Source organism: Lygodium microphyllum, chromosome 14 (assembly GCF_053477565.2).
Source record: "Lygodium microphyllum isolate KBCC chromosome 14, Lygodium_microphyllum_v1.1.10, whole genome shotgun sequence".
In the NCBI taxonomy this organism is placed as follows: Eukaryota; Viridiplantae; Streptophyta; class Polypodiopsida; order Schizaeales; family Lygodiaceae; genus Lygodium; species Lygodium microphyllum.
The window spans coordinates 55,875,327-55,888,082 of NC_141148.1; the positions used below are offsets into that span (position 1 = coordinate 55,875,327).

The window sequence follows — 12,756 nt, forward strand, 5'->3', positions numbered from 1 at the left end:
GACTGTGCACTAAAAGAATAAGCAAAGAGTACATCACTACCACTGTCACTCTCGTGACTGACTACATTGACCTCCTCTATCTTCACATTGCTCTTTTTTGCATGTTAGCTGTCCTTTTTCTCATCTTTGCTATCATCAATGCTTTTGCACTTGCCCTTCTCTTTCTTCCACTTAAAGCAATCCTGCTTGAAGTGGTCTTTCTTGCCACAATGATAGCACTCTACATCTTTTCCACGAGACTTGCTACGTGTTTTGTTTTCAGACTTGCCCTTTTGCTAAGATGTGCCTCTAGTATGCAATGCATTGGAATACTTGTTTGCTGAATTATTTTGCCTATTTAGCTCTTCCATGAGTAAAGAGCTCTCCACATCTGAATATATAGCATTGGAGTTACTCATTGCCGTCTTAAAAGTGTCCTAACTTTCAAGCGAAGTGCATAGCAAAAATGTTGCCTTAAACTCTTCATCAATCTTGAACGTCATAGCAACCAGTTGGCTAAAAATAGAGTTAAATTCATTCATATGTACATACATGGTTGTACCTTCTTTCATACGAAGGTCTATCAATTCCTTCAACCAGTAAACCTTGCTTGCTACACCTTTTTGAGCATAAGTAGAATTCTATTTCTCTATATTAAATAGTAGTGTATTTGACACTGAAAGCTCTATGGTAGAGTGTGCCAGCTTATCTAACTCATCCCACTCATCTTGATCCATGGTTGTTGGTTTTACCTCTTTTGTCTTTATGGGCTTCACCTTTTTCTTCTGCACAAAGACATTATAGCACTGTTTTTGCCATATAGCAAAGTTGTGTGCACCCTCAAGCTTCTTGATGTGCAAAAGATTGTTGCTATCATTGCTTCCAGCTATGATTTACAGCCCAAAAATGACTCAAATGTTAACAAATACAAGCCCAATTGTCACACAAATGGCCAAGGTACAAAATGACTACCAACCAGCAATGAAAAAACAAGTAATTGCAGAAATTTCAGGTCTGCAAATCAATTTTCAAAGTCACAAAATGTGTGCTACATCCCACCACAAGTAATTGCAGTTGCTCCACAGGCTAATACATCAAATTGCTGCTGCAATTTCTGGTCCAAATGCATCCAGGGCACAAATTTGACACACACGGTCAAAAGCTCCAAAATTTCTCTACTCAAATTGCTCAAATTCATCAAACATAAGTCCCGAGTAGATTCCACAAGCCAAATTTGCCAAAATTTTACAAATTTTGCAAAAGCCCCAAATTTGCATGGGGTCCAATGTGCTTAATTTGCATAGACTTTGTACCGCAAGTGCATTTCAAGACAAAATTTGACACAATTTTTGCAAATTTTGCAAATGCCCCAAATTGTCAAGTTGTACTTATATTGTGCACTTCCCACAAATACATGAAAAACCTCAAATTTTGAGACCTGAATGTGTGCAAATTTCCCAAATTTTACTCATCGAAGTAAAATCATCTTGAGCAAGATGGTCACATCCTCTATTGATTCTTCAAAATGACACAAGCTAATTCTTCCCCTTGACTAAAGCATTCCACTCAATGTGATTTTCACCTTATTTGCATACCACCCATCACCTCCACTAAAGGTGGTCATCACCTTGAGTGACTTTCACCTCCATCGCCCATACAATAAGTTGAATCCTTTTCTTTCTATCAAGAAAGAGAATTTAATATAAGCTCCAAATTTTGGGGTTAAATACACGCACAATTTGTGAGATTCTTCAATTTGTGCTTAGTAGTGCATGACAATCTGCAAATTTACCTGAAATGATGAACCTTTAAAAAAAGTGATTTTTACCAGAAAAGAAATGTGAACCACCAAATTAGTGTGTATGACCTAGAAGCTGTTGCCTAACCTACGTAGATTGAAAAACTATTGTCGCTTGTTGCTGTCGCCTGATGTTTGACTGAAATACGACGATCGCCTACTTGAAACAGGTCACGCTTGGCTTGCGGATTGCTTGAGATAGCTACGTTTGACTTACGTTACTACTGTTGACGTGAAATGAAGATGACCTATTGTTTTCTTCGTGTGGGACGAGTTGATACAGCTTGAACGAACTCCAAGAAGCACACTTGTGATAACCGATGCTCTAATACTAGTTTGAAGTGAGCGATATGCAGTGATGATGCAATGGTCATCAATGGCAATGGTAGATAGAGAAAAATGTGAGCAACAGCAGAGCAATGGAGAGTGTGAGAGATGCACGATGTGTAGGTACAATAGAGTGTGCACCTCTTTTAGGTTTTTGAGATAGATATAAAAAAGTACAAGTGCTAACAATGCATTCACACCTGTGCACATATAAAAGGCCCATGGCCCTTTATTGCCAACATAAAAGACTAGGTATATGACTGAATGATGGGCTATTATATGCATCAATCATACAACCCTGTGGGGCAATCCTATCTAACTCCATCCGGTTAGGGTTGGTGGGTATAATATATTGTGCATTTGTGATGAGTCCTATGGATAGCATCTGGATTGGTCTGTTAGTGCTACTAGGTGCTGCTCATGTTGCCTGCAAATCTCCATCATCTCGGTAGTCTAATATGTGTTTGATATTTGTACACCCTTGGTTGAGGTGTAGCTTTGTTCTTGTCAACTCTCTAGGGTGTCACCACTCCCTATGCGGGGCTAGTGTGTACCCATTACTATTTGGAAAAAGTTGGTGAGCTGTGATCCATGATCCCCCCCCTCTCTCTAGGGTGTCACCACTCTATGTGGGGGTAGTGTGTACCAGTTACTATTTGAAAAAAGTTGGTGAGCACCCACCCACCCTTTTGCATGGTGTCCAATTGGAGTAATGATGTGTGGAGATAGTGAATCTCAGGGAGGAATTGACCTTGGTGTTGTTGATATCAAGACTCCATGTCTAGTTCAAGGGTGGTGTCTTTGAATAGTGTAGTTTGTAGAGTATCTTGACTAGATTGTGTTGTAGGCTCTGCATTTGTATATGTAGTGCTCCTTACTCTACACCTCCTCCTAGCACAACCACAAATCCTCTCAGCTCTAGGGATATGGGCTACTCTCCTTGTCTCAATCTCTAGCTGGTGGGTGTAAAGAAATATTCGAGCACCAAAGATAAACACACGCGTATGATAAAACACAATGTAATAGAAAAAGGTAGAGAGATGAAGAACAACTTGGAGATAGTGGGCATTGAAGAACGAATAATGAATAGATACAATTCTCCATGGAGTAAACACACTATGTAGAGTGAATACAAAATCTTGAACTCCTTGTATTTGAAGGACGAGTTATAGATGAGCTGGAGAGTGTATCATACTCCGTATGGATCTTGAAATGCAGCAAGCCACCTCTGGATGTGATCAGCACCTGTAAATGCAGATCTATATGTCTGAATCAGGCTGAACACTGCAATGCCAGGCTCTAGCTTGGAATTGTGGGCAGCAGGAAGCCTTCAGATGTGATCAGCAGATGCAAACAGAGATTTGTATGTCTGGATCAGGCTAAACACAGCAAGCGGCTTGGAATAGTGGGCAGTGGGCTGAGAAGAGTTGGGAGGATAATGGTGACGTGACTGCGGTAGATAGCAAATGCAGCTGTCAAACACCCTTGAAGGCTGGTGTCCTTTGATGACTCCAGATGCAGATTGGGAAAGTGCTGGCTGCAGCAAACACAAGTCTCTCGGGACACAAATGCTGATAGCAATGGCTGGCTGACAGCATGGACAGGTTGGAAGCTGCCACCAGCTACAAATGCAAGGCTATGATGGCTGTAGACTGATCTAGATGCTGCAGAAGCGCTGGTTACCAGTGCAAATCAAGTATCCACCACAGAGGGGTGTACACAGCAGTGGAGAAGTGGGCGACAATTGGGGGAGAACTTGCAATGCATGATTGAGATGAACTGAGTGGAAGTGTAGGCTCCTATTTATAGATGTGGATCCTTCCAAATTAGGGTTTGACTTTTGGGAGAGATACTCTCTAGGAAAGTTTGGTAATATTCATGTTTTGGGATTATAATAAAGAGCTTATCAATGTGTAATGCAAATTTTTAGCTCAATAGAAATGCTCGACATCCAAGAAGAAGAACTTTGAAGGGAAGATGACCTCAAACTCATCCTTACCACTTCAATAGCCTAAACAACCATTGTTGAGAATTGACTGTGGGCTTTTACTAGACAACGAGTAGTGGGCTTTCAATGAATCTTGGTAAAACCTCACATGTACAATTTCAAAACCCTTGTACTAAGTTGTGGCTCTTTGATATGTTGGTCATATCCACATTACTCTATGGAGTATAGATATGGGGGCACAGTCTTGATCACCATAGTCAATTAGGTCGTACATATGATAGATGGGGATCATGGAGAGACCCCTTGTATCCACGATCTCCAGGTTGATTAGATGTAGGGTCTCAGGCTCACATGAGATCATTAGAGGTGAGTTGGCAGCTACAGTGATTGTAGTAGAGACCCTCACCCGAGCAATGGCGCAACTTATGGAATCTATCTAGATTTAAATATGCAGGAGTGGTTGGAGTCCTCCTAACAGCTTGTTAGAGAGGGTGATACTTCATGTTGGTATGCATGGATGTTAGCTTGGTTTGAGCTACATGGCTTTAGCATGGACATGCTACCCCCTTCTAGTACTCCCTAGATGCACCATCTCTTACTTTGAGCGGTTGAGAGATTGGCAAGGTCATTAGGATGGATTTCACCGTGTTGGACACTAGGAGGACATGGTTGGCACTAGTACAGGAGTTGGGGATGAAGATGGCTTTCTATAGAGAGCATCTTCTCCATACTATAGACCATGGATTTGTTTTCCACCCAAAGATACATGGGCGTCCACCTTTCACATGAAATTAGATGTGCTATTAGCTAGTGCATACCTCTCCATATCAGTTAGAGATTGAGATTGATAGATATAGATTCATACCACCAAAGGGGCGCATATGTCAAATATGTTAGCTAGAGCTAGAGAGAGAAAAGCACTACTTTTGCCATTGTCCCACATACTATGAGATTCGAGGCTTCTTCCATTGTCTCTTTAGAGACAGGTTTGGACCACTATCTAGAGTCATTGATTTTATTGATCAGCTATGCCTTGGCATCTTCCTCCTGGAGATACAACGGTTTTGTGAGACACTCCTGAAGAGTGCACTCCATGAGATGGAGCCCTATCCAGAGGTAGCCTACATATTTCTTCACAAGAGAGACTCAAGAGGCCTCAGAACAGTGAGTCTCAGCCTACACATTGAGGGAGGGTTATTGAGTTGATTATTGCTTAGGCTAGAGCTAGGCATATGCAGCTACATGAGATTATTGCTTAGATTAGAGCTAGGCTATGTGTACCCCCATGAGATTATATCAGCTAGAGCTCTCTTTTTTAGTGTTAGCTTATAGCTTTTAGATTTCTTCTACTATTCATTTACATTTAGTGCTCTTTTCAGATAGTTGTATCATCATATAGATGATTGTAACTCATGGTTTCATAGGTTATTTTGGCCTTTTGTAGATGTTATTATTTTTAGTAGACAAGCAAATTCTTAGCTTAGTTCCATTCTTAAAATTACACTTTGATTGCATGTGTTTGCATGCCTATTTCTCTTCATTAAAGCCATCTACAGTGAGAAGACGGAATCAATCTCACAAAGATTTGTCTAACTAAGAAGGTACTATTGACTCTCAACCCTTGCTAGCAACCTTTAGCTACTAAATAGTGTCAGGAAGTCTTGAAACACTCTACTTGTCACAATTCTTTTGATATAAGAGATTAAGAAACACAAAAGATACGGAGACAATATGAAGACAAGTTCATGTGATATGAAGGCTTGGAGTTTTGTGTAAAATTCGAGTAAGTGGTGTTTATGTGCATTGATATATTAAAATACCTATGTATGGATTCAATGCTAAAATCCAAATCTTCTCTTATTGTTTCTAAAACTGGCCGATACTTTGTTTTTTGTTGTTTCTATTTCCCCTGGTTCCGAGACTCCCTTGTACTATGGTTGGGTCTGAGGAGCACTTTATTTGTAGATGTACTATATATTATGAGATCAAAGCAAGTTTTCATCGGCTTTTAAGATATGGGTTTGGGCCTTTCCACAAGGTGATGAGGTACGAGGATCAAAGATGCCTAGGACTATTCTTATTGGAGATGGCTCTAGAGCTAGCTTACTAAACACCAACACTACAGCAACACTTTCCCATTGTGCACGAGCTAAGGGGGTAACAATGAACAAGGCAGCCACACTCCGTAGAGCACGGGGCCTGTTGTCCCTAGACATCCAGGTGGGCACTAGTAGCATGGGTCATAGTGGTATAGAGTGACTTAGTGTGAATGCATTAAGGACACTTAAAGTTAGGGAAGCTAAGTTCGATTTATAGAACTTAGGCCCTTTTGTGTATCTTCATTGTGTGATTACCGCTCTTGAACTCTTGGCCCATTGGTTGACGTGTCTGTACACTCGGATGATGTGGATTGGTTGTATGTACTACTCGTTATGTTCCACTCGAATCCGAATTGGTTCTTGACCATAGGACTAAATACTGGATTCGAATTTTTTATCTTAAGTATTTGGTCAAATGGAAAAACTGCGTGGCGGCGGAGGCTACTTGGGAGTTGATATGTTCATTGAAGAGTCGTTTTCTCACTTCATCCCTGGGGATATTATTGAGAATAACAATCATTCATAAGGAGGGAAGTGTTATGTCCTAGATATCTAAATGGGCACTAGTAGCATTGGTTCCGGTGGTATGGAGTGACTTAGTGCAAATGCACTAAGAACATTTTGAGGTTAGGGCAGCCGAGTCCTATTTATAGGACTCAAGACCCTATTGTGTATTTTCATTGTGTAATCACTACTCTTGGACTCTTGGCCCGTTGGCCAACACATCCATACACTAGGATGGTGTGGGTTGCTGGTATGGGACGCTAACCCTTGGGATGGGTTGTGACCCGGAGTGTTGCTAGCTCCCAGTTGAGCCCGTTTGGCTCTATGGTTGGGAGGTGAGTCGAATGTCTAGTCCCTTTCAAGGTGAGTTTGGCTTGCATTGTGTCTCTTGGGGGGTGTTTGAGGGCCCACCACGAGTACCTCGTCTTAGTGGACTTACTATCTTGGACCACCCTCTGATAGAGATTCTTGCCTTGAGGAGAGTATATTGTTTCTAGAGCATCCTATTGATTAGGGTGGAATTCTGCAAATGAAGGATCATTGAGAGATGGTTTTGTGCATTATTTTTGTTAGCAGTCTTGTGTGTCTTGTGTGGTCATCTCCTGCTTGTGCGCTTGAATCTGAGTAGATAAGGATAGTAGGAGCTTTGACATTGTACTTGTTTATCATTTTATGGTTTTAGAAACTTTGGATGGAGGGTACATTAGCACATTTCTTTTTGGGCACTTTTGACCATTTTTAGGGTTTTGACCCTATTTAGAGTTTTCCCACTTTTTGCCTATATATAGGCGGCTTACCTTCTCACTCTCATTATCCATCATTGATCCTTTGGAATTACCCAGCCCTGCTCATTCCCTCATCCACCTACTATCATCTAGCGTCCACATTGACTTGTAGAGCTACGTGTCGGAGTTGACTGTTGCAACCTTGTACCTTCAGCCATTGTAGTCACATAGTTCCTTCTCTCCTACGTTCTTTGTCTCTTCTCCCTGTGCACTTTTCTCTTTTTGTTGTGCACTCTCACATGATATTAGAGCTGCGGATGGGCGTCCTCATGTGCTGTAGACCTGGCGTTTGGAATCAAACAGGGCAAGGCAGTCTGATTCTAGCCCTTTAGTGCTGCGTTTACTCAGGAAGATTTTTGTTTTTGACCTTGGCAGCTTTTGACAGGCTGGGCGGTGTTATTTCTGCACCCGGGCAGCTTTTGACAGGCTAGACGGCCTTCATAGAGGCTGGGTGGCACTAGTTTTGCAAGAACAGGCTTACGTTCTCATGCAGGCAGCCCATTTATCTGTGTTTTCCTGTGTAGCATCTTCTATAGTGCTAGGGGGTGGTGTCCAAATCTTATCTAGCGGCTATTTTCTCCATTGCCCATCTGTGTTTTATTGAGGATTTATAGGTGCTGGTCATTTACTACTTGGGTTTGTGCAGCTAGGCTCTTCTCTTTGAGCAGAGTGACATTCAGCACAACAGGTAGTCCTCTCTGATTTGCGTTTTTCTATGGTTCAGACCGACTACCATCCTATCTCTCTTTTTTGCTATATTCTGTTGGGGATTCTAGTCCCCAATTGGCATTGATGGCAGCTTCAGAGTAGGTGTGTGTCCTACCCTCTCTACTCACATCCGACAAGCTGGATGGGACAAACTACCCTCTATAGTCATGCCACATGGAGTGTCTCCTTGACGATTGTGACCTTTGGGATTTTTTCACCTATACCCGACCTACCATGGATCCTCACGATGATGTGATTGTGGATTTGGCGGCTTTATGGGATCGGTTGAATGCTAGAGCTTGTTTTTCTCTTTGTGAGTTGTACAGATTTTGTGCTTGTTCATGTTAGACATACCTGGACTGCCATAGAGGTTTGGAGGAGATTGGCATCTCTCTTTCGGATCTAGACATTTGGGCATCAATTATCTCTTGAGTTGAAGCTACAACAACTTTTTGTCGTTCGTAGATTTCCCTACGATGAGGGATCACATCTAGAGGATGCAAGAGCTTCAAGATGAGCTTGTATCCCTTGGTATGGACATTTCTTTGGAGGACTTGGTTGTGACACTTCACTCACATCTTCTGTCACTAACATATGATGTGTTCTACACTAGTATTCTCACTTCTCATAGGCGGGAGAGACTCACGTGGGAGGAGCTTGTTGCATAGGTGCTTGAGTTGGATGTGCATCACAGTGAGCAAGATTCTTGCAGAGCCCGTGCACATAGCTGTGCTTATGTGACTATCTTCAAGTATAGTACTAGCCAAGTAGAAAAAATGGGAAGAGAAAGAAGTTGGAGTCATCTTCTCACTCCAATCACATTTTGTGGGGAAGTGTAGAGGATATTCTACATGTCCTCATTGTGGGAAGACCTTCAACCTTGAGGAGAACTGTTGGAGGATATACCCTCACCTTCATGCAACAATGAAGGGGAGCCTTTGTCTACCTCTACTTTGTCACCCTCGAGTCCCTATTTCTACACATTTATCAGGTGGAGTCTTCTTCAATTGTCTTCTGAGCAGCCTTGGCTCCTTGATAGTGGTGCATTGAGTCCTATGACTCCGCAAGGCGATTTGTTACTCGATCTCCGTTTGTCAGAGGGTATTGTCACTGCTGGTGATTTTTCTTCAGTGTCTATTAGGGCTGTTGGCACCTTGCCTCTATTGTCTAATCGTCCATGGAGCTCCGTTTCTGAGGCTCTACATGTTTTTGACTCGGGCCTCTCTTTTCTCTTAGTTTCTGGCCTTCCTAGACTCGGGATTTGCGTTGTCTTTACCGTGTTGAGGATTTTTCTATTGGAGCCACTTTTGTGACAAGTTGGTAGGAGAGAGGGCTATCTATGCTCAATTTCTCTTCCTTCGTGTAGGCGGCTTTTTATTGCCACATCTGTTTCCGATTGTGCATCATTTATCCCGTAGGTTCCATCCTATCCCTCGCCATCTCCTTTGATGGTTCCCTTGTATCTCCCATCCCTTTCAGAGGGGGATGATATCAATGATGCGGCTGTGGATTTCCTGGCCATTTGTGTTTAAGAGGGGGCTTCCCAGGATCATGAGGAGTTTCTTCAGGGTTTCTAATCTACTTCGGGCCTTTCCTTTATGTGGCGATTTGTTTCTTCATCATTGAGTCACCATCCTGTGCTGCTTGGCCTTTGGTCCTTGTTGTTTCTATGCAATTTATGGCGCCTTTGATAGTTCCTCGCTATTGTCTCACAATTGGGTTAGAGGCTTGGCTCACCCATCCCTGACTAGAGTTTTTAGGAGTGATCTGTTCAAGGCTTCTCCATTTCCCTTCTCCTTTGGTGGCCTTCCGTTTGATCAGATTTTTCTATGGAGAGGGGATCTTACTCCTTGGATGGCTTTCTTCATCAATGGATGTTATCAGCATTGGCTCTCTTCCTGCCACCCTCGAATTTGCATCTCCTTTGGCTGTCTGCCATATCTACAATATGAAGGGGGGTATTGGCAATCATGTGTGTCTTGTGTGGTTCATCTCTTGCCTTTGAGCCTTAGCTTGAGTTAGACAAGGACATTAGGAACTCTAACGTTGTATTGGTTTGCCATTTTATGTGTTTTAGACGCTTTGGATGGAGGGCACATTACTGCATTTCTTTTTGGGTACTTTTAGCCATTTTTAGGGTTTTGACCCTATTTAGGGATTTTCCACTTTTTGCATATATATATGCGGCCTAGCCTCCCTTTCTCATTATCCATCATTGATCGTTGGTGATCAGCTAGTCCTCCTCATTTTCTCATCCCCTTGCTACCGTTTGGTGCCTACACTAACGTGTAGAGATGCATGTTGGGATTGATTGTTGCAGCCTTGTGCCTTCAGCCATTGCAGTCACATTATTCCTTCTCTCTCCTCCGTTCTCTCTTTGTCTCCTCTCCACGTTCACTTTCCTCTTTCCATTGGGTATTCTCATAATTTCAGCTGATACTTGCAGTTCTTGTGCCAAGTCGACATGGTCAAATGCGCTCATTTCTTTGCCTCACTGGCCATTCTTGCATTTTGGAGACATAAACACATCTTTCTTTCTTTCTTTCTTTCTTCCTTTCTTTCTTTCCCTTTTTCTCATTGCTTTCTCTTGCTCTAATCATATCAAACATTTCATATTAAAGCAACAATTCTTATTTATGAGATTTGTACTTTGTTCAATGGCACATCACAAGTCTTCCACTTGTGTGTTCTCTCTTTCGTTATCACTCCTCTATAGAGAAGTTTTTTGTGTGGTTGGTTAGAGGAGTAGCATAGAAGAGAAGTAGAAACCAAAAAAATTTCAAAAAGAGATTCGTGAAGATGAAGAAAGTGACCAATGTGGAAAGTAGGGATTGTTTGCTCTGCACAAGGCACCCATATTATCAATCTCTTTCTTCTCTCGTGAACTTTGTTGATGCCAACACTTTGATGACAAGGTAACTAGGTCTCATCAACCCACATCCTATGGAATGTTACTAGTGCGTGCATGATGAGGCAATTAGGCCTCTAAAGGGGGCTTATTGGCCAAAGCTACCAATGCAAAAATGAAGAAGGAAAACCAATCATGTTTATATGGTTGGAGAAGTCACATCTATAGGGGTTGTTACCAACATTGTACACATTGATGTTGAGGTATCTAGGCCTCATCATCCCACATCCTATGGAATGTGCCACTAGAATAAGAAATGAGCTTAATAATTCAATTAAAATTCACCTAAGATTTTGAATAAAAAATGAACTCTAATTTTGGTAGTCCTAGCTCTTGGTACGATGACCATTGCACCAACAATGAGGGATTTGACTTTGGATGACTTTGGATGAGCATTGGACAAATGTACATGCTATATGTGCAAGGTCAAGGCAAAAGGAACAAGGCGCAATGTGGAAGTGAAACTTTCATTAAATTGAAAGTTTGGACCTCAGAATTAAGTTACAATTAAAGTTTTGCCTAGCTAGTAGCTATTAAATACCAAGCAACGGTCTTGTGTTTTAACAAGCAACACCATTATCATTAAATGCAACTCATGGGTGTGACATGGATTGATGCATTTTGTAAGGCATGGATTGCCATTTGCAGCTCTTCTTCTCCTCTCTTGGCATCCCACACCCGGCTTCCTAGCATTCTTGATCAGTTGGTTGCTTATTCTCTCTTCTTTAGCTATAAAGAATGCAAGTATAACACGTGTGGGAGTTGGAGAATCTACTAGGCACCTCCATGACTCCATAATCAATAGGTATTGTTGTTGATTTTGATCTAAATTTCATTATAACTGGTTATTACACCACAACAGACAAAGATTGTCTCTTCTTCTCTAAGTTTTGAGCCTCGTGCACTTTTTGGATAACTTTTTGTAAAGAAAGTGTTTTTCTCATAGTTTTGTTGTGAGAAACTCCTTTCTTTGTGAGAGGACTATGTAGAATAGTCATCAAGGCAAATGCGCCTCAAATCGGGCTTAAATGCTGGCTGTCATTTTTAGGGTTTGGCAGGCAGAAGTTTTCCTTTGGACTTTTGGACGCTGGTTGAAGACCAACAGTGCAGTTGATGATGTCATTGAGCAGCTATGCATCAGTTATAGTGGGAAATTGTTGGGGATTCAGGCTTTTGAATCTAATTCAGTGCATTTTTCAGTAATTTAAAGAAAGACTGAAAGGGGTGGTGAGCTTTGGGGCCAACAAGTATTATCTGTGGTGTAGGAGCACTTTAGCTATAACTATGTGTGGATTTTATTTGCTGAAATTACAGTTATGTTGAATTAAGTGTTTTCTTAGATGTGGTTTGTTGGCCTTTGGGTTCCTTAAGGCAGGTTTCAGAATGTTACTAGTGCACAGATGATAAGGCAATGAGGCCACAAAAAGGGGGTTTATTTGGACATGGAGCTCAGGTTGGGTAGTTTTCAGACAAGATTATATTTAGTGGACTTTCTAGTCAAGTTTGCCAATGGAGCATGTTGTCTTGGCATAGTTGAGCTTGATGTTTGGTTCAGGATACAGTTGTGAAGATAGCTTGTCACACTAGGCCTATTTTGTCACCACATATAAAGCTACAAAGAATGATTAAGCAGTGGATAGTGGTACTAGTTGCTACAGGTGCAAGTAGCATCATTGATTTTATTGAATTGTTCCACTTTG

The 12,756-nt window shown here is 41.6% G+C and overlaps 1 protein-coding gene across 2 annotated transcripts in view; it reads left to right on the forward strand.

Annotated features, from left to right (window-relative positions):
- The window catches only part of LOC148025611 (uncharacterized), a 125,940-nt gene that overhangs the window by 54,432 nt on the left and 58,752 nt on the right, over positions 1 to 12,756 (forward strand). The window lies entirely within an intron of this gene.